This window comes from Parasteatoda tepidariorum, chromosome 12 (genome assembly GCF_982258835.1).
Source record: "Parasteatoda tepidariorum strain Cologne lab strain chromosome 12, Ptep-v5.0, whole genome shotgun sequence".
NCBI lineage: Eukaryota > Metazoa > Arthropoda > Arachnida > Araneae > Theridiidae > Parasteatoda > Parasteatoda tepidariorum.
This window is the reverse complement of record NC_141766.1, coordinates 54,639,233-54,663,331: the sequence shown is the minus strand read 5'-3', so window position 1 is coordinate 54,663,331 and position 24,099 is coordinate 54,639,233. Positions and strand designations below refer to the sequence as shown.

The window sequence follows — 24,099 nt, the reverse complement described above, 5'->3', positions numbered from 1 at the left end:
CCCCCTTGACAGTATCAATAAGCAAATCAGAAACCCTTCTCCCTTAGGTGTTTTCTTTATATTTGAGCAGCCAAAAACTAAATATTTTTTTAGCTTTTGTAGACAATCCAAAAGTTTTGTTTTTATAAATTGATGTATTTCATCGAAATTGTTAGAAATCGTACTCTCGGTGAATTGTGGCCATGTCTAGTTGTGCCTACGACGAATTTTGCCTACAACAAATTGCCGTTGCTTCAGACGAATTGTCACCGTGGCGGATTGTGCTCGTGACAATTGCGGTCGTGATGAATAGTACCCACAACGAATACTCCCACAACAAAATGTGTGCAACGAATTATCACCACGGAGGATTAACGCAGAGCCTAAAATTATTCTTTAAAACTTAAATAGTCGTCAGTACTAGAAAATATTTCTTAATTTGTTTTTTAAAATTGCATAGTTGATTTAAAAAATTGTATACCTTACAATTCAGAAAGTATATAATAAAAAGAAATCAATCAACATTATTTTAGTAAGTTAATAAGTTGTTAATAAGTTATTTTTTAATTCGTAAATGTCAAAACCAACTTTTCATACAGTCAAGTTACTAAGTTAATTAAAAAAATGTGCGAACTATTTTAATGTGTTACTTGTATTATTTTCCCACTTCATAAATAATCACTAAATTATTTTGTTATAAGACATTTATCGATGCGAGTTTGAAAAATTGAACTGTAGTTTTTTTCCCTCAATGATTTTACACAATTTCAATATTTTGCGCAAATATATTTTTTAAGATTTATTCTTCAACTGTTATATTAAACTGCATAATTTTAAATTAAGTGCTTTTTACTCTTAGAGTACATTAAAAGAATTTAAATACATAGTTTAAAAATAAAATAAAAAATATTATTACATTACTGTTGAGTATCGGTGGAAATTTTTATTAAGTCGGAGTTGGAGTCAAGTTCTCAGAAAAGTTCGTAAGCTTTAATTAAGTTGGAGTTAGAGTCAAGATCTCAGTTAAGTCCGAAGTAGATGTCGAGCATTTCAACTATACCGACTCCATAACTCTGATTTTGGAAGCAAAAATCCGATTCTCACGAGAAACAAAGGGTATCTTCTGAACCTCTCAAAAAGTTCGTTTTTGTGTCTGATTTTATAACTTAAACTATCAACTGCATATATTAATTAACATATCCATGCAGATCCAGTTATGACACGTCACCTCGAGAAAATCTTATTGTTAAACCAAAATTATAAAGATGTTATGTTTTTTTTATTGCTGTCCATAAACGGTCTTTCCATCTGTAGTAATTAATAATATTCTCCTATTTTCATCTTTCTATAAGTCCTTTTTACAAATTCAGTACTTAGAATGAACAAGCCTTTAAAGATAAATCAATTAGATCTTCCTCAAACATCAGGGACAAAAATGGATACAGAAATGTTGTTTTTGGTATTGCAAGAAACGAAATGAGTGTGTAGGTTCCTGAAAAAATGTTCGACGCTGTGGTTATGAATTACGTAATTGCTAGTTACGAATGCCAGAAGAATGATAAAGTTTGTTATGTTTCAGAATTAAATCCATTCGGCACTACTTCTTAATTACTGCCAGTATTGATCTTCAGTTGGTAGAACATTTAACTTTAACAAATTGGAAGTCAATCAAATAGGAACTTAGAAACAGGAATCGTATGTAATTAACTTCACTTAATTTGCTCTTCACGGACAGAATCGCCTTGTCAGACTTTGACATTCACTCTTCGGGCAATTGAATCCAAATCTTTTAGAAGCCTTGAAGGGGTGATCAAAAACTATTTTACAGTCATAGCACATGCTGAGGTGTATTGCACGAGCAGAAGAAAATATTCTGACCTTAGAAATGCTTGAACACGGCAAAAATTTCGTTTGCAAGAAGTTTCCACGGTGTTACTTTTTTTACATAATTAACTTTGTTGTAGTTATTAAGAAGCCTCTAACCTCGTCATCATGGATTTTAGGTACAATTTTTAAGTTGCGTTTTTTTGTAAATATTTTTTGTATTTAAATAACTTTTGATACTATGGACAGTTCGAGAGCCCAATATCTCTTTAAAAAATGCAGCAAATCTTTCATAATCTTTGGTAATCTTCAATAATCTTTGGTAAATCTTTAAAAAATGGGTCTGTTAATTAGATTATTAGCTTTGGTGAATGTTCAAAATATTTGTTATGTCCTATCTGATATTAACGTATTTGTTGATATTTTAATATTTAATCAATATCTCAATATCTTATTAGGATGGATTAGAAAAAACATCAGTGTTAGGAATACCGACGAATGTAAACCGGGCAGCATAAACCGGGAAACTTAACCTTAACAAAATATCTGTGTAAAAAAAAACTAACCTGGCAATGGCAATTAACTTTAAAAAAGACACGTATGGGAAGGGAATACCGGACAACGGCACTTAACCTTAACAAAACATGTGTGTAAAGAAAACCGAACTAGTATATACCCGGCAATGGTATTTAACTTTAAAAATGGCGCATTAGTGAAGGGAATGCCGGACAATGGCACTCAACCTTAACAAAACATTTGTATTAGGAAAACTGAACAAATGTATATCTGGCAATAACATATAACTTTAAAAATGACGCATAAGTGAAGGGAATGCCGCACAAGGGCATTCAAACTTAACAAAACATCTGTGTTAGAAAAACCGGACAAGTGTACACCTGGCAATGGCATTCAACTTTAAAAATGACGCATAAGTGAAGGGAATGCGGGACAAGGGCATTCAAACTTAACTAAACATCTGTGTGGGAAAAACCGGACAAGTGTATACCTGGCATTGGCATTTAACTTTAAAAATGGCGCATAAGTGAAGGGAATGCCGGACGAGGACATTCAAACTTAACAAAACATCTGTGTTGGAAAAACCGGACAAGTGTATACCTGGCATTGGCATTTAACTTTAAAAATGACGCATAAGTGAAGGGAATGCCAGACAATGGCACTCAACCTTAACAAAGCATCTGTATAAGGAAAACCGAACAAGTGTATATATGGCAATGAAATTTACTTTTAAAAAAAACATGAACGAAGGGAATACCGGGCAAGTGGATACGAGGCAAAGATTTTTAGAGTTAAAAAATATTAAGGCTAAGCCCGCCAGTTAATATTCCCTAAACTGTTGTTTCAAATAATCTAGGCTAAGCAGATATTAAAATATCGAATAAATATTTAAATATTGATGAATGAATTAATATCAAGTCAGATATAGCATATATTTGGTGCATTTTTTTCTGCAAAGTGACAATGGGATTGACATTTACCAGTGAAAGTCGACTATCAGCGATTTCGGTCCTTCTCAGTGACTTATATACTATTCTACTTTCTTCCATATTACTGTTATTCTATAGAAGGTAACGTGCATTATCACGTGATTTTCTTTTTTTTTTTTTTTTTGGCAAAATTATCGACAGAAATATCGAAATACCGCTGAAAGATAGCTAAATTGTCAAGTATAAGCTCTTTACTCCGCATAGTGTGTGTATTTTCTTTCTTCCGTGTTTGTTATTCTATAGAAGGTTGCAGAACTCAGTTCTAAATATAATTAAGTTTAAAGCAACAATAACTGCATACAATCAATGCTGTGTTCATAAAATTTACTGAATTATTTCGTCAAATAATGTTTATTTATGAAATAATATGTTTAATACTGTATTTTCGTCTGATCACCATTTTATTAAAAATCATCTCATTTCATGACGAAAATATCGAAATATAACTTAAAATTCGCTGAATTGTCAAAAATAAGATTTGTATTCCTAAGAGTGTATATATTTTTCTTTCTTAAATATTTATTATTCTATAGAAGGTTCATGAACTGAGTTTTAATTATAATTAAGTTCACAGAAAAAAAAGCTAAGAAAAGCACACAAAAAATTAAAAAAAGAACTCTATACACTATTGTTGCAGTTTTTATAAAATTTACTAATTTATTTCATCAAATAATGTATATTTAACTAATAATACACTTTAAAATGTATTTCGTCTGCTTGCGTTCTGTAAAAAATCACGTGATTTCATAACAAAATGATAGTAAAAAATATCGAATTACAGCTCAAAGTTTGCTAAATTGACAAAAAAATAGGATCCTTATTCCTAAGTCTGTATATATTTTTCTTCTTCCGTATTTGTTATTCTATAGAAGGTTGAAGAACTTAGTTCCAAATATAATTAAGTTTAAAGCAACAAAACCTCTACACAATCGCTGCATTGTTCATAAAATATATTTAAAAAATTACTTTTTTATGTTTCATTAAACTAAATAATAGAGTTTATACTATCCATGAAAGCCTTACTCAAACATTGATAATTTCTTACGTAACCTTTTAATAACATTTCATCCTAACACGCTTCAATGCCCAACAAATAAAAGCAATTCTATTAGAAAGTATTCGTTGTAACTACGAAATTGTTTTCTCTTTAAAATGGCTAAAATCACTCCATGAATTCTACAGTTAGCGACATCTTTTGAAGAAAAAAAAATTAAATGCGTTTAGTTAATTGCCAAAGAAACAATTCCGAAGTTGATTGAAGTTGAGAGTGAAATAGTAAAACATAATTTATGGAAAAAAATTGTGTGTAATAGTATCAATAAAATTAAAATATAGAGCCAAAACAGTACCTCCTAAATTAACAACTTTGTACATTTTAGTGTTATCTAGTTTTATTTCCTGTATCAGAGGTCTTCAACCTGGGTTCTGCGGAATCCTAACGTTTCCTAGAACTTTAACAGGGGTTCCGCAATTGATTATTATTTGCCTAATCAATGCTCCAAAAGTTATGGTAAGAAAAATTTTTTATATCAGATCTAATTCTTAAAGGCAGTTTGCTTGCAAAAATAAAAATAAATAAATATTTCAGGGATAAAATTAAATTTTAAATTTTAAAAATAATGTCTTTTTTCTTCTTTTTTTTTAATAGCGGGCACTTGGGTTTGTCCCATTGGCCACAGAAATGCCAGAACTTCTACTCTCTTCTCGTTACCCAGTGGGCACCTGTGGCGAAGCCACGACGATGGAGCAGCGTCGCCCACGTCACTCAACCACAAACCCATTTATAGGGCGGGTCGCATTCACACAAAGAGGAAAGGACATAGCACACAAAGAGAGAAAGAAACACCCATGCCCTGAGCTGGATTCGAACCCGTGGTCAATGGCTCCGCAGTCAGACACGCTAACCACTCGGCCACCTGGTCGGCAATAATATTTTTTTTTCCAATGCCCACCTGTGTTAACATCCGTCAATTCAGGCATTTACAGGGTGATTTTGATGGCCTCTCTTTCAGGGGCACAATAGGTGGGCCAGCGTCGCTCCCACAGTGAGGACAGATTGTACAGAGTAGGAAAGAACATCCATGCCTTGCCCGGGATTCGAACCCAGAACCTTTCTAATGCAAGGACAGTTCCCTACACAAGCCGATCAGCTAAGATAATATTAGGTTGCAGATTTTAACAATCACGGGTAAGTCATTAAAAAATTTTCTTTTTACAATTTTTTTTCCTTGTAATTTAAAATAGTTTTGCTCTTTATTATTCATTGAATATATTTTAGAAGATCAATCCCCCCCCCCATTACTTTACCATTGATTATTTCAGTAAAATCGTTTGATTGTGATAAAATAGCGAAACAATAACAATTTTGTATGATTCAATAAGATGTAAGGCATTGATATTCCATTTTTTTTCCTCTACGATTAAGAGGTTCTTTCAAGAAAACGATAAGCACAAAGGGCCAAAAGCCTAAATAAACACTTTGTGATGACACTTAACACTTTAGGATAATCTCAAAGTCTGAAAGTTGAATACCGGTTCTAAAATAAAACCTCGATACAACAAATACGGCATATTACAACAAATTTTTTATTAAAATGCTTAACAGTACAAAACTTGTATATTTATAAAGAGTTAAAAATTCCTTTGTGGAGATACATTTTTCTGCTGTTTAAACTAGTAATATTGTATGAAAAACCTTAAAATGACGGACATTTTTATTCATTTCTGGTGCCAGTTCTGAAAAGCGAAAAACAAACATTGTTTCTTTCTTACTTTTATGAGACAATGTGTAAGCGACCATCGGCTAAGGTATCCTTTTCCTAACAAACGAAAAGTTCTGGTATTTTTAAATATCCTGCCATGCACTTCAAAATAATGTATCTTTTTCACATGCTGCTTTATTTCCCTTCTTGAAAAAATATTATTAAATTCTACACTCATTGTTATTAATTACGTCAAACGTTATTGTTGTTCATATCATTATCTTCTCTCAAAAACTTGTTCAAACGTGCCTGTATTTCTGACTTTCATAATAAAGTACTCGATTTAGTCTATAATCTGTAGTAAAAAGTACTCTACTATAGATATTAGACCCGAAAATAACCACTCACCACTTGGCGAGCCAAAGAAAAAAAGTGGCGACTTAAACTATATAAAACAACCGGTCACATTTTAACATCGCTTTTTTTTTTTTTTTTTTTTTTTTGGATAAAATGCATCAATTCAGAAAGACTCCAGAATGCAGAATTTTCATTAAAATGCCCCCATTCAAAGTGTCAATCCTTCAGAATCCATCAATTCGACATTGAAGAAAAAGAATTAACAATTTACACTTTTGACTATTCACGTTTTTCACATATTGCCTTCCCAAATATTTTTAAATAAAATTCTGCTGTTGTTGTTGCTGTTGTGGTAGGCCATGAAGGCACTTGGGGTACGATTGTTCTTTTTTTTTTCCAGTTGCACCATCCATGGCCAGGAATTCAACTTCTACCACACCCATGCGTCTTACCCGTTTATAGGGCATCATACATCCATTCATTCATCTACAGATCTTAATTTAGGCCAGAACCAGTGAACAAACAATCTCCAACACAGAAACCCCAGAGATATAATTTGATATGTGGACATGGAGAACTTTGTGACCCGACAGATTTAACGTACACCAGTCACCATTTACTACACGGGGTGTGTTCGGCATATCAACAAAGCTTTCCCGGCCCCAACTTAAAGTTCTTCAAAATCAGTATACTTAATTAACTTTATCACATATTTATATTATTTTTATTGTTTTATTAACTTTTTATAACCGTAAATTATCTCTAATTTGAATTTTTTTTTAAATATAATTTAATCCAAACAAAAAGAATTTTAAAATAAGTGGCTATTAACTGAAAAAGACCCATAGATATCGGTCACTGATCATTAGATTTGTGAAGAAAAAAAAAGTGGTTAGGAAGCTATTAGAGTCTACAGGCCACTATCTACTAACTGAAAATTTAAATTTTCATATCTACTAGACATGTATTTTAAATGTTTGTTAACTTAATTTTTATATTTTATCTGTGTGTGATTAAAACGTTTATTTAAAATTAAAAGTTACAAACTGAGTTCATTAGTATACTTATGAAAGCTATCAATAAAGAATTAGTTAATTTCATTTAAATAATTTATAGGGGTAAATACTTTTAAAATGTAATTGTTTGATGCAACATAAAAATTTTTTATTGAATGAAGCAAAACGTGCTAATGAGACAGTAAAAGAAAACAATGTAATTTATAGTGACATCAAAGGAAACAAAGTGTGACATTGAAGAGGACAAAACTGTTTAATTTGAAGTCATAAAATTTTTTGTAGCGATATTAATATGGCGTAAATTCATTAACTTCAACATTCACTGTTTTGCTGTTACATCTTATCTACATGATAAAAATAAATTTTGAATTAAATGAATCTATAAATTATGCAAATGAAGTAAATTTTGTGAAAATATATATGTATATGTAGAAAAAAATTTCTTGATTAGGTAATAATTTCTTCTTTTTTTTCATCTTTAATTCAAATTAAGTCAAAAATTTTCCTATTTTGAAACGCATAAAAATTCGAAGCACGAATAATTTCTCGTTTCTTCATTGCCATTCTTATGTTTTTAATAGCTAACGCGCATGTTTAAATCTTGTCATTCCGGGGTTGGGCTTTACTCATGCAAATCATTGTGGCAAATGGTCCTGCAAACCAATCACCAGAAACCAACCCGTGACCTGTTTCATGCGAGGGCTGAATCCAACGACAAAAATTACAGAGATTATTTGATACGTCGATTTGAAAGCTGCTTTTGTAAGATATATCATATTACACAATAATATAATCAAAGAAAAACCGCATTCTAAGGTGTAGTGGGTGCGTTTATATACATCAGTAGAGGTTACATCAGGTGTTTATTTTTAAAGTATCATTTAAGAATGATAGATTTAAATGTTTCATAATAATAGAGTTATTAGTGGTGTTTCAGAAGAACGTGTATTAAAATAGTTGATCCTTAACTGCCTCAAAAGAAAGTTAAAATTACAGACCAAATATTTATTTCTAGAAATAAATGACTTTAAATACGAGATAATTGAACATTCAACATTTGACTAGAGAAAATGGGTTTTACTTTGATTTAAAAGAATTGGTGTCATTTATTTAAGACAAATGGTCTAAAGTAACAACATTATTTAGTAATTGTTAGTCTTTCAGAATTTTAATTTAAAAATAAATTACATTCATTTTCTGTGAAGGATCAACTACTTTAAAATAGAAGAACGTGTATTGATCCTTAACTGCCTCAAAAGAAACTCTTAAGTTAAAATTACAGACCGAATATTTATTTTTAGAAATAAATGCCTTTAATACGAGATAATTGAACCTTCAACATTTGGCTAGAGAAAATGAATTTTACTTTGATTTAAAAGAATTAATGTCATTTATTTAAGACAAATGGTCTAAAGTAACAACATTATTTAGTAATTGTTTGTCTCAAAATTCTGGTTGTTTAACCACTTTAGGTGAGAAAAAAAGTCGATAGAAGACTTTTCTCACAGTTGACACTTGAATTACCATCTTTTTTATAGCTGTTTGACTGCTTTACATGAATATGGTAAAATAGCAATTAAATATAGTGTCATTTAACCATTTTTCCGAGAAGTTTCTAACAGTGATGATTAAGGTGTCATTTTTAAAGTAGAAAAAAATATCATTTACATTTATAAAAATTAAATATAAAAGGTTCAAACTCTTAAAGCTCAGAGGACAGGCAGTTTGATATGCTGTTATTTTTTTCGTGAATTCAAATTATAGAACTGTGTCACGCCTCCTTTTGAAACTGAAATTTTCTTTGAAGGTTAATTTAATTTTTGACGTTAACTGAAATTAAATTCATTTTTGCATAAGTAAATTTTACTATCCACCTACTTTAATTTCTCACTCGTAAAATTATTTTTCTTGTCTGACGGAATATGACAAAGTTTTTTGAAAAATTAAATTGAACCACCGCATATTTCATAAATTTAATTACTTTTAAAAAATCTATTTGTATATTTGCAGCAAAAAGAATAAAATATGGAAAACCTTTAAGAAAGAGAAAAAAAGTTTTGAAGAATTATTTTTGTAAGTTTTTTCAACAGTCTGGCCACTACCGTGAAACTATTTCAAAAGTAGTAAAGAAAGATTGAAGAAGCATATTGCTTTTGCTAAGAGCTATCTACCAAGATATAATAGTAAATTCAAGGAAACATATCTATTTGTTAAAACTGAACAACTTAATTCCTAAAGTTAAAGTACAATTAAAACTTCTAACATTTCTCACCACATTTTAATTTTTTCCCAGTCGTCTTTCCCCTTTTTATGCCTTTTTGGCTAAACTTTCTAGAATAGGCGTGTTTTTTTAGATTTATTAAATGCCGCTTTTTTAATTTTATGTACCATCAAACTATAAAAATAAAAAATCGAAATAGAAATGAGAATCGGTAAAGGAAAAAAAAACTGTAGAGCGAAAAATACCGCACACCCTCGGTCCCTTCGCAGTCGGTCCCCACCCGCACACTGACTGGAGCCAGTGATGCTTGACTTCGGTGATCTGTTGGGAACCGTGTCTTAACGATCAGTCCACTGCGGGACTTAAATTATTTGAAGATTGAATGTTAAGCCTTGAAACGTTAAGAATGTATCTGTGTAAGTAAAAAAAATCTTGTCTCAGATTTAGTAATTACTATTAAGATCTGCATGTTTTGGGAATATGCATTTTTTGCTTAATTCTACATTATAACCGGCTATAAGCAGCAGTATCATTTTCAGATTTCCGTTAGTATTTCTACTCAGAAGCATTGCAAATTTGAAATTGAAATGAACAATGAAAATCTTGGATCAAATATTATATTATATTATAACCGTCGTTGAAGATCCGACCCAATTTTATGGGTTTACGACTGCTAATGTTCAACTCCAAAGCCTTGTAACTTTGAACCCAATCCAGAAGACAAGGGAACTCCTGGATCGAGTATTAGGAGAAATTTATCTTCGTGGAGGACTCTTTGATGGAGCGAACCCGGATTTGCGTTACATGGAGAGAACGAGAACCTAACACGGTTAGCCTGAAGCCAAGGGTACTCTATGCCATGATCAGTCTACCACTAAGGCTATTTGACGTCAGTACTGTGGTCGGTGCAAGCCGGATGCGGAATTCGTATCGACTGGGATTCGAACCCGATTCGCCTCATTGGAAAGCGAACGCTCTATCTCCTTAGCCATCGCGGCTCTGGATCAAATATTGAGACAAATTTGACTTCGGAAGGCCTTTTCATAGAGCAAATCCGCATTTACGTTTCATGGAAAACCTCGCATGGTTAACTCGAAGGCAAGGGATTTTTAGCCCACTATCCTTCAAACACTGAGGATATTTTTCGTTACAGTCAGTACTGTGGTCAGTTCAATCCGAGAGCAGAATTCGTTTTGGGAGTCGAGCGCTTTACGATACATGATCATTTTTGTTATTTTATAGTTATGGCTATCGCAATTCGCCATCGCAACGCTCGAAGACGGCGTCTGAGAAGAAAGATTCCATATTTTGACTCTCCCCTTTCCCTTCCTCCTCTTCTCAGTTGTATTACGATATTTTCCCCTTCCATAATATTTATTCTTTTTCAACAGTCAAAAATATTTTCAAAAAATTTCTTCTCGGCTTTCTTTTAGAACTATGCTTAATGCAGTTTTTAGTTCCATATAGTTTCCTAACTTTAAAGCTTTTGATCTATTTGAAAATCAAGACAGAAACTACCGTACTTCCTTCTACTGCTACTATCCACAAGCTTCTCGTGAAAGCATGCGAAGTGTTACCATAGATAATAGATAGTTCTGCTCTGTGCCACCTGTAGCCCCTTTCAGTTGCCAGTACCAGCCATATCTTGTTTTTTCTTGTTTTCTAACAATCGCACTCTAACAAATGCTATTAAATTAATAAAAGTCAAACTACACAAAACAAGATTTTATTAAGGTGCATCAAAGGACGTCCGAAGCGGCTTATTTTATTTTTAAATTTTTTGCCTTAGAGTTTACATTAGCGACGAAGAAGAAAATGAACTTCTCCCAGAAAAGTCTTACTGTAACAAAATTCAGCAGCATGAAATACTTTGTATCTTTCAAGATGAATGCTTGGAATAGTTCTTAAATCATCTTTGTTGATTAAGAACATTTACTTTCTTAAACACCAATGGAATATTCTGAATTTATTTCAGTTACTTGTCGTGCGAAAATTATTCGTATTCATGACTTAGGACTTGGAGAGAGAATTCTAGGTCTTTCATTCTGGGATGCCAAAGTCTCTGCGTGAACTACAATGAATTATTCACAAACCATTCGTCAACGTGTGAAAAGCACAAGCGTTTCTCAACGGGATGTCGACTTTCATGTTTTGCTTAAAAATTTTCCTTGCACTATTTTTTTTTTTAACCAATCAGGTGCAAAAGAAACCGAACTGAACGGGTAATGCGTAGCTTTGCATGCGTGGGTGGTAAGTGTCGCATCCTGTAAAGATTGCTATGTGGATTTCTTTTTTCAAGAAACTTCGATGCTCTTAGAAATGTTTTCCCATGGTAACAGTTTCGTTAATGTCTCTTTTTTTTTCTTTCTTTTTTTTTCCTTTCCTTTTTACAAAAGTTTTAATTTATTTCCGGTGAACATTATCCACCTGTGGCTCAAGATTTAAATATTGTCAGAAAGTGAACTTTTTAATTGGAAATATGAAGCTTAGAAGGAAGTAAATTTATAAATACGATAAAATACTTTTTTAAAAATCATATAATTAAATTTAATTGACTTATTTTAGTTATCTTTAATTGTTACATAAAAATAATAAATTTTAATGTCTTTTTTTTCTCATCTTTTTTTCATTTCCTTTTTACAAAGATTTTAATATATTTGCGGTGTTTAGATTTTAATATATTTGCGGTATCCACTTTATCCTCCTGTGGCTCAAGATTTAAATATTGTCAGAAAGTGAACTTTTTAATTGGAAATATGAAGCTTAGAAGGAAGTAAATTCATAAATACGATAAAATATTTTTTAAAAATCATATAATTAAATTTAATTGGCTTATTTTAGTTATCTTTAACTGTTACATAAAAATAATAAATTTTAATGTCTTTTTTTTCATTCTTTCTTTTCATTTCCTTTTTACAAAGGTTTTAATATATTTCCGGTGAACGTTATTCTCCTGTGGCTCAAGATTTAAATATTGTCAGAAAGTGAACTTTTTAATTGGAAATATGAAGCTTAGAAGGAAGTAAATTCTTAAATACAATAAAATACTTTTAAAAAATCATCATATAATTAAATTTAATTGACTTATTTAAGTTTTCTTTAATTGTTACATAAAAATAATGAAATTTAATTGTAAGTACTTTTCGCGTATTGTTTTGATATTTTTATAATGTATTTTTCACAATTTGGGTATAAAATCTAAGTATTTGGGTATGAGGGTTAAGATCAAATAATAAGTTATTTGGATTGAATTTTTTAAAATATCAAATAATATTTTTTTACGGTAACTGTTTCGTTAATATCATTTTTTTCCCTTTCACAAAAGTTTTAATATGTTAGGATTCTCTTTTTGAGATACATGCTTAAATAATATCAGAAAATACGATTTTAAATTCGAAATATTTAGCTTACAAAGTTAATTCATAAATACGATATATTACTTCTAAATAAATCAACTAATTAATTTTTTATTTATTTTTAGATATTACTTAAAAAAATGATCAATTTTAAGTTTTAGGATATTTTTATAGTGTATTTCTTCACATTTCGGTATTGAAATAAAATAAGTTAGACTCAAAAAAATAAGATATTGATACTTCACACAATTGTCTAAAATAATTGGGTCGGCTGTTCAACATCGCTTACAAAAAGTATCTAAATACACGATAATTTTTTTTTTTGTGCATAATCAGCATTTTTTTAAATCCTAATTATTTAAAGAATTTTTTTTCTTACTTACTTATGGTTTCAAAGATCGCATTCTAAATGTAGCTATGTTTAAGTTATTAATTTATTATTTTTTTGAAATACATTTTTAGCAAACTGCTGTAACGTTTTTGAGCATAACTGTCGGTCTATTACAATAAAATAATCTGACTGCCTTAATTTTTTTAAATAATAAAAGAGGAAGTAATTAGGTTTTTTTCCTTAATTTCTTTTTAATCTATTTTGATTGAATTTAATTTATTTATTTGAAAAACAAACTATCTATATAAGAGATTGCGTACTTAAGCTGACAAAAGAAAATCAAAAAAAAAAAAAAAAATCAAATAATTAAATGTTAAATTAAATCACAATTGCTAGGAATTCATAGGGTTGTAGCAAATACAAGAACTTAAAAGTAATTTAAATTAAAACTATTGTAAATGCGTACCTTGCCTTACCAAAAATTCAATATGTAATATAAATCACTCATTTAAATATCAAAAGAATAAACTTGTTACAGAAAAAAATACTTTCATGTTAGATTTTTACTCTTTATAACGTCTCCGTCAACGTCTCCGTTTCTGAACCATATGGTGTAACCCTGAAAATACTGGGTGGGTTAGTGACGAGTATGTCATTGTAATAATAACACCCAGATTTCGTATCTGAAAAATTGAATCCAATTACTGCCGTTTTTATTCTATTGTTCCCTAAGGATTTCCTGTCCTCGTATTTCAAATCACAGAGGCCGTAATTTTCATACACCTTTTTCCAAGAAAAAAAAAGAAGAAACGAGAGAGAGAAAGGGAAATAGATTAAATATTTCGTTATCGAAAATCTATTAAAAATAAAAAACACTACTGTGATTTTAAGGAAAAAAAATTTATTTTACTTTATTTGAATACTTTTTCAATTTCTCTGTCCCATTCGCTTACTTACAAATTTAACATATAATGAAAACTTGTTAGTTTTGACTCGCTTTTCATAAAAATAAATTTTTATTATTTATTTTTATTAGCATAGTAAAATTTTCAAGTTGGCATTATTTAGCTGTTTAAATTGATTTTTTTTCAGATGGGGATTTATAAATATTTGATTCTGTAAGATAGCATACTGCAAAAAAGTATGCTATATCAGTTAAATAATTGCTAAGATGACATTATTAAAGGTATTTGCAACAAAATTAATTGATAATTATAATATAAGAATTAGATCTGTGGTAGTTCAGGGAATAGAGCGCTCGCCACCAAACTGGGTGACCCAGGTTCAAATCATTGCCTTGGTTGGTTTACACGAATTTTGCTCCTAAATAACTTAGGGATGTTTTTGAGTTTTTCTTTTCCGCAAATGCAGACTAGTTCCATCAAAAAGTTTTCATTAAAGGCTAGTTTTTTTCTTTTATATATATATATATATATATATATATATATATATATATATATATATATATATATATATATATATATATATATATATATATATATATATATATATATATATATATATATATATATATATATATATATATATATATATATATATATATATATATATATATATATATATATAGTTAATATCCATTCTGAGTTTACAATTTTCAATGCACAACTCCGTAGCCCAACCCAGAAGATAAGAGAGCTCCTGAATAAAGCATAGAGGCAAGCTACCCATCGTTTAGGACTTTTTGATGGTGCTGACCCGCATTTGCGTTAGGTGGAGCGGAAAACCTCCCGCGGTTAGCAAGACGGCAAGAGGATTCAAACCGTGATTCGTCTACTACTGAGGATATTTTACGTCAGCACCGTTGTCGTGCAAGCTGGAAGCAGAATTCGTATCTACCAGCTACCACTGGGATTAAAACCTGGTTCACCTCATTGGAAAGCAAACGCTCTAACTTCTGTGCCAATGCGGCTCACGATAACTAGTTTTTATTTTATTTCATAATTTTTTAGTGTAGTTGAGCAGCTTACCCGATTTTGAGTTTACGACTACTTATAGTACGATAATTTAATTCCGTAACCTTGTAATTTTGGAACCAATCCAGAAGTTAAGGGGACTCCTGGATCAAGCATTGGGAGAAATTTACCTTAGTGAAGTACTTTTTGATGGGATTAACCCGAATTCATGTTGCATGACGTTCGTGATAGAAAAATCACGAAAACCTCCCACGGTTAGCCCGACTGCAAGGAGACTCTAATCCATGAAACATCTACCACTGAGTATATTTTACGTCTGCGGTATGATCGGTGCAAGCCGATTCTTATCGAACTGCCATCTCTGGGATTCAAACCCGGGTCATTTTACAGGAAGGTGAGCTCACGATTGCCAATTTGTCCCAATGCTTGATCCAGAAGCTCCCTTAGTTCTGGATTCGTAAACTCAGAATTCTGTCTGAAATTCAAGGTCGGTTATGAAATAAAATATTAGAGTAAACAGATAAAAAATAAATTACTTAAAAGGAAATTTTACGTCAAAAATCTATAGTCACTGTTATAAAAAATTTATAGCTATTTTATGATATGTTCAGAGAATATTTTTGTGTCTTTAATAATACAATCACTGTTAAGCAAACTTTTATAACTAATATCTTCATATTTTTAATGAACTGTTCTTAGTTCAAAACTCTTAAAAATGTGTTTTAAAAACCCAAGCTTTTTATAAGCAAACGCAATTCGAACTCCTTTTAAAATAATTATTAAAATTTATCATCTACTCTTTTACATTCCAGATAAAACCTTTATAAATTTCTTACTTTTAATAAAATTCAATACAAATATTTTTTCTGAAAACAGAATTAGAATAAGTTTAATTTAAATTTAATCTGATTTTTAAAAAGCTTAACTTGCTAGATGAAAGTTGAATTAATTTTTTTTTGAAAATAATATGATTTACAATTTTTACTTGCATTTTTTTACAGATTGCCGTCTATTTACCTTAGATAGTAAACAGATCTATAAATTTACATCAAATGTAACCTTTTTATATAGTGTTTCTACTTACTGTTTTTATAAACCTTTATTTTCAATAATGTTTCAATTTGTCAGTCGTTAGCCGTCGATAAATTTAAACTCGGTCATTACTATATTTGAAGTTTGACCTTTTTAACGTTTTCTTTGTTAGTACTCGATAAATAAAGTTGCTTTTTTATTATGTTAATGCGCCATTGTCTATGACATAGCGAATTTATTTACTATTAGTTTAGAGTCTAGGTTCCCATCGTGGGCGCTACTGCCCTGGGCGTTGAAGAATCGTGGACGGGGGGGGGGGCGTTAGGATTGACTGGAGAATTTGTACAACTTATAGAAGAAAAATATTTTAAATATCAAATGCACATTAAAATTTATTTTTTCATTTGTTTTCTAGTGAAAAAAGAATTCCTATTTAACTTTTTCGTAAATGTTAAAGCAAGTATTAATTTAGCAATTTTTTCAGAAAAGTTAAGACAACATTCTGCTAGCTGTTTTACAAAGAAAAAAATTCATATACTAATTTATTATTATTATTAATGATTTATTTATTTATTTATTTTATTAATTTATTTATTTTATTAAATTATTTATTTATTTATTTTATTAATTTATTTATTTTATTAAATTATTTATTTTATTAAATTATTTATTTATTTGTTAATTAATTTATTTATTTTTGAAATTCAAACTATTTTTTTAAAATTTTTAAGAAATTATTTTTATATATTTATCATTCTTCATGAATATAATATTTATCGGAATTTTTAAAATAACGTGTTTAAAATTTATTCTATACTCTACTTAGAAATTTGCTGCCAATAATTATTTGCCTTTTTAAGTACCCTTTTCTAATTAAAATGAAACAACAACTCTTGTTCATCCTCACATCGTTATCAATATCATTAAAAAAGTGTTTGAGAGAAGCATTGAATAAGAATGTTTTTAAGATGTCTTCTGAGAAATTATGACTGATTAACAATTTTAAATGCAAAAGCCTACTGCCTATATCTCCATGCCTTATGAACATCAGCTTTCAGTGCATTTCTATTGAGATATTGTTTATAGATATGTCATCATGATCTTTACTTTAATGAAAAATTGACTAAATAAAAGTTAAAATACATAAATTCATTGTTTCGTAAAAATTTTCAACTATAAAACCATATAAGTGTATTATCAAAAAATTTTAAAAAATATTGTTTTTTTTTTAATTGTTTAGTAAAACTTTTGGAGAAAAAAAAGTAAAAAAAAAACATTTATATGGGGGGGGGAGTGGTAAAATTTTAAAAATGATTGTTTATGTTCTGCTTTAAGAATATTTTAAACTAAACACCGCGATAAGTAAAATAGGTAAACGTGTTACAATATTGTTTTTATTATTATTCTGAAATTATATTACAGTAGTATATCTATAGCCTAGTAAATAATTGATTACATTAAACACCTCAATAAACGAGTTATGTAAAAAGTATTTTTATTATTATTCGGACACCAGATTAAATATAATATATCTGCAGCTCTGTAAAAGAATTGACTTTAATACAGACCACAATCAGTAAGTTAGATAAAAAGTGCTAATATTTCTTTGTTATTCTTATATAAGATTAAAATAGTTTACATGCAGCTTTATTTAAGAATTGATTATATTAGACAGCACAATGATTAAACTAGATGAAATAATCTGATAAAGAAATATGATATAACATCTTTTTCTTAATTGCTATTCTGACATCAGATTAAAATAGTACGTCTGTAACAACTGAATTAAGAAACTGACTATATTAGACAGCACAATGAAAGAATTATTTAAAAAATATTATAAGGTTATTAGAATAATATTATTATACTGACATTAAATGGCTTGAAATGATACTTTAGAAAATAGATTTTTCTAAATGCGTGTTTTAAAAATGAACAGAGCATGTTTGAAAAAAAAAGGGACATAGACTCAAATGCATATCTTATAAAATGAACTTATCTTGAAATGCATGATTGAAAAAGTGGGCATAGCTTCAAATGCGGGTTTAAAAAAATTATTATAGTTTCAAAAGCGTGTTTTTAAAAATCAGCATAGCTTGAAATGCACGTTTGAAAAAAATAGACATAGCTTCAAATACGTGTTTAAAAAATTATTATAGCTTGAAATGTGTGTCTAAAAAAGTGGACATAGCCTAAAATGTTCGTTAGTGAAACTAAACACACACAAAAGGCACTTTTTTAATATTAGACAACGAACTCACATTTTCAACATATACGTAACTTTTAAAAAAGACTCGTAACAAATCAATTTAAAAATTCGCTAATTTTGGAAAATTTGAAAATATTTTTTTTCTTTCCACGGATTATATAAAACCTGGCTCATGAAGAACAGATCTTAATAGAACCAAAGACCTTTAAAGTAGGTTGAATGGAAAGATTAAAAGTATTTACTGAAATATTTACTTTCGATTTTATTTGGATTCAATTGTTAATAAATTTAAAATACGATAGTATTAACCGGAGTTAGGATTTTGTTGGCCTATAATTTCTACAAAGAATTTCCTTGAAAAATGCAAAAAGACCTTTAAAAACAGTTAAAAATAACATTAAAATAAAAAATAATGTCCTTAAATTTTTTTGTAAACGTGTTATATAATAACATTTTTTTTAAATAATATACATCGCAACTTGTATATATAAGTTTATTTTAAAATTAAGGTAATAATCAAAATAAATATGTAATTTGTGAACAAAATAAACGTTTTACGTTATGATAAAAATTTAAATATTGCCTATTTTGCAAAAGCATTTTCGTACATCCTGTAAACTCTATCAACATCAACGCTAGTTATTGAAGGATATTTAAAATAACAAGATTCAATGCTAACTTTACAATAATTTTTAAAGAAAAAAATAATTCTCCTGAAAAAATCTCTTAAAATACTAGTCAAGATACTTACAAAATGCTTTTCAAAAGGAAAAAAGATCGAAATATGAAAAATAATAACAAAAAACATAAACAATGAAAAAAACAACCAAAAATGCAAAAACTGCAACAATAACAAAAAATGCTTTAAACATCAAAAAATAATGCACTTACATTTATAATTTCATGAACAAAAATAATGCATTAACATTTTTTTTAAATAATATACATCATAAGTTGTATATATAAATCTATTTTAAAATTAAGATAATAATCAAAATAAATATATGTAATTTGGCATTGTATTATCGAATGTTTTACGTTATGATAAAAATTTAAATATTGCCTATATTCCAAAAGCATTTTAGTACATCCTCTGTCCACGTCAACACTAGTCATTGAAGGATATTTAAAATAACAAGATTCAATGCAAACTTTACAATAATTCTTGAAGAAAAAAAATTATTCAAACGAAAAAATCTCTTAAAATACTACTCGAGATTCTTACAAAATGCTTTTCAAAAGGAAAAAAAATCAAAATATGAAAAATAATAACAAAAAACATAAACAATGAAAAAAACAACCAAAAATGCAAAAATTGCAACAATAACAAAATTGCTTTAAACATCAATATCCTAGCTTTGGAATACTTTAAAAAATGGAATTAAATGTTATTTAGATTTACTTAAACGCGAATTTTGAATTATATCGATTTTTACAAACGCAATTTTCCAGCTATATCCAAAATAAAAATTGCAAAAAAAATTTCTCAGAATTTTTAATTGTGAATGATATCTGCAAACCTGAATTAACCAAATTGATTAACATAACATCTTGTTCGAAAAGAAAAAAGTAAGTAAAATTTAGAATAATTAAATTTCTTAATGTATTATAAAACAAACTTTTTCTGTTTAAAGTGAATAAATGTTGTTTAGAGGAAGAATACACAATAAATGCACCTTAGACTGAATAAAATAAATCTACCTATTTTATCTTCTTCCTTAAAACTAAATTAAACATTGTTGAAAAGATCCATTGAATTAAAAGCTAGTAAATCTTGAAATCTTGTAAAAGCAACTCGTATTTTACTTTGCTTTGGCTTGTTCTTGTATTTACTTATTTAAATACATTATACAAATAGAATATATTTCGATGTCGTTTGCTATTTTATTTAGAATTGTAGAAGTTCGTAGCAAACATTCTGCACAGTTGGAAAGCAAAATTTATGTCAATCCTTGTTGTTTATTGCTAAAGAATACCTCAGTAGGACTTTATTGCTTTACCTGTCCGCCTGTGTCTATGAATTCAGTAAACAACTAAGTCTATGTTAACTAAGGAAGAAAAAAAACAATTCCTCTGAAATTCTAGATGACATGCCATTCTTTCTTGCCAAAAATCTTGAGAAGTGACAAGCGAGGGGGCTGTCTTAGGGATAAACGATTCCACAATGTCAAGATCAAACCGATGAGAAACTCATCTTTTAGAAGCTGAAAATGCTTACAGACATGTGCTTAGTTGATGTAGATTATTTTTATAAGGATTAAGTATTAAATCTGACATTTGTTTCTCTTTCAAAATCTTTAAATTCCTATTCGTTTACTACATTAGCTTTTATTTTTAACTTATTCATTTTAATACTTTCAATTGTTCATCATATTGTTTCTTTCACATTTTCTCTAAATAGCAATTAAAACAAAATACCGACTAAGTTTTCAAACAAAATTTTCAACTTAACTTCATAATACATACTCTAAATAGGTACTCTACGACAAATCCTGTCAAAATACGCTAAACAACGTAGATTTCTCTTTTAAAATGAAGAAAATATTTTTCTGTTATTTCAAAGTAGGTTTAGGAGAAATGTAAGTATTGTATATAACGTTTTTAACTAATAAAATTTAGGATTTGAGTTTCTGAACCAATAATGCAAGATAAAATTTATATTTATTGAAAAATACAAATTTATTTGCTACAAAATAAATTTGAAGTAATTCTAATAATAATCAGGTGATTACATTAATTAGATTACTTTAAAATATTATCAACTAAAAATTTTTAAGAAATATGCTATTTAAAAGTAATTTGAACTCGAATGAAACTTTTAATAACCAAATTCAGTCCCCCTGAAATTTTAAAATAGCATAAAATAATCTGAACATTCCGGAGATTATTACAACTTACCCATGTGGACAATGGACATATGGGAATCGAGTTCCTTTTTGGCGAAAAATGTGCTATCGGGTGGCGATTTGTGATTAAATTTTTAATTGCTACTTTTTATATTTTGTCGCCCTGTGACCGGTAACAACAGTTAATTTTGCACTATATGACTTTTTGCAGTTACATACTCTTACGTATGAAGATCATCATTAAGTCCTAATTTCTTAAAATTTCTAATTAATTTGTAGAGGTAGAATAATTTGCCACTCTATTAGTAATCCACTCACTTGATTTTTTGCCACTCTATTAGTAATCCAGGCCATAGCGGGTTGGGCAGATCAAAAGAATGGACCAAGCGATCTGAAATGAATTCCACAAGCAGTCCGTGGTTTGGCGAAAGATGGCGAGCATAGAGAGTACCGTCTGCGATTTTCCAATCCAGTGGCGTTTAGCAAACCCCTCCCCTGTTTTTAAGCATTTTTTTAGTATTTTTTAAATTTAAAAGAGAATTATTTTTAACGTTGTTTTAGATCAGGTAACAAATTTTAAAAGAAAAAAAAACATGTATTATAATTGGGATCAATTACAGTCAAGATTAAAATCTCCAATAAAGAGAGCGAATCTTAAATCAGCGTACCGTTCAATGTAACTAAAATATGCTAACTAGAGATATTCAAATATAAATCTAAGGTATTAATCAGAACCGAGGAGAAAAGAGTGAGCAAAGCGGACTTATATCGTGAAGCTATTAGAAATGAGCTGCGTTAGCAGTTTCGGGAGTTAGCGATTCATAGCGAGCGGTGAGCGGAACCCCTTCGTACCTTATTAAAATATTTGATTTGAAGTGAGGTTTTAATTAATTTAAATAAATAAATACCTGTGTAGAAACCAGAAAAAAATTGTAATTAAAAAGTAAATATACTGCCATAACTTATATCATTTTGTAAAACACAGCAATAAATTGCCAAACGTTTATAACAATTACTTAATCACATTTTGATTGTAATAAATAGCATTATTTCTAAAAGCTTTGATTGTAAAACATAAATATAAAAAGAATTCAGAATTAACTGTTTTTAACGTAATTTTGCCCACCTATTAAGATGTGCTCACGTAGAAAAATTGTTTTTATCATTACACGAATGCAAATTTTTCCAATGGTTCGATATCATCCTATTAATAAATAAATATTTGTGAATTAGTGAAAATATTTTCGAAAGATAAAGAGAACACGTTTGGAACAGTGAAAACGTCGTAAGAACAGTGACTTTTCAAATTTGTATTCCAATTCTATCGAAGGAGGCAATGTATGAAGGGTGGGGGGTGGAAAAAGAAATAAACCATGTGTATGTTGTCACTGCGGGCTAGGCCGCCTGGGGTATGTATAGTCCCTTGGAATTTGCGGGACAAGTTTTTTTTTTCTTTTTTCATCCTGTTGTTGACCTCTGTGATGCTTGAAGCAGGCATGCTCTAGGGAAATGGTAAAAATAAAAATCCTTATGTAAACACATTTCTTTCACTTATAATGAACCGGTTTTATATATGTTGATGCTCCCCCAACAAAGAAAAAATTTTCAGATCGGAATGATTATCAAAATGGAAAATATTGAGCGCATTTATTTATTATTTGATTTAATATAGGAATATATTCGATCTGTGTTACAATTATGTAGAACTTAAGGTATAAATACGAAAATAATGTAGCTAGAAAAAAAGCAATATAGCACATGCTTAGCAAAAGCATTTTTAATTTAAAAAATAAGCTTTGATTTTTTTTTTCTGCAAAACCCTTAGCGCTAATTTTTTTTAAAAAAATTATATTTAAAAAAAACCCGTATTTAGAAAACTTTTTATTAGTTAAGTATTTATTTATTTCTTGAAAACCCAGCGAAATAGAGAAGCAATATGATCTTATTTTTACCGAAAATAATTATTTAAGCTTTCAGAAATACCCAGAACATGCGCATTTCTTTCCATTCCATTATTAATATTTATTTATTATTATTTATAAATTTATTTATTTTTATTTATTTATTTATACTTATTTATTTATACTTATTTATTTATATTTATTTATTTATTTACACTTATTTATTTATACTTATTTATTTATATTTATTTATTTATTTACACTTATTTATTTATGTTTATTTATTTATTTATATTTATTTATTTATTTACACTTATTTATTTATTTATATTTATTTATTTATATTTATTTATTTATATTTGTCTACTTATATTTATTTATTTATTTATATTTATTTATTTATATTTGTTTATTTATATTTATTTATTTATTTATATTTACTCATTATGAGAAAGTAGAGCTCCCATGTCGAGCTTTAAAAACATTTAAAAATATGCATCAAAAATAAAAATTTTAAAGATAAGAATAATTTTGACATCACAGACAAGAACATTTTAAGCATTAAAAAAATTTAAATTCCTCAAAAATTTCACTCTTTCGAACTAGCAAAACTAAAACTATTTTATATTTGAAGAAAGATTTTAAAAGTTTGAAAATTATTTATTTAAGTATTTAAATTTTTTCTTTAAGTGACGGTGCAGCTTCCACTTTTAGCATAAAAGACATTATAAATATGACCCATACATCAAAAATAAGAATTTTAAAGATTAGAATAATTCTGAGAAACCCATCAGGAATATTTTATTATTAAAAAAATTAATGTAGCTTTATCAAATAATGAACTAAAACATAAAATAAATAAAAAAATTCTCAAAAATTACTCTCC

General features: G+C 28.8%; 1 protein-coding gene across 1 annotated transcript in view; it reads left to right on the top strand.

Annotated features, from left to right (window-relative positions):
- Positions 1 to 11,853: 11,853 nt before the first annotated feature.
- LOC107439957 (F-box and leucine-rich repeat protein 7) overlaps positions 11,854 to 24,099 on the top strand; it is a 156,915-nt gene continuing 144,669 nt past the window's right edge. Inside the window, exon 1 of the mRNA XM_071188143.2 lies at positions 11,854 to 11,936. The gene's annotated coding sequence lies outside the window, so the exon portion shown is untranslated. The remainder of the gene's footprint in view (positions 11,937 to 24,099) is intronic.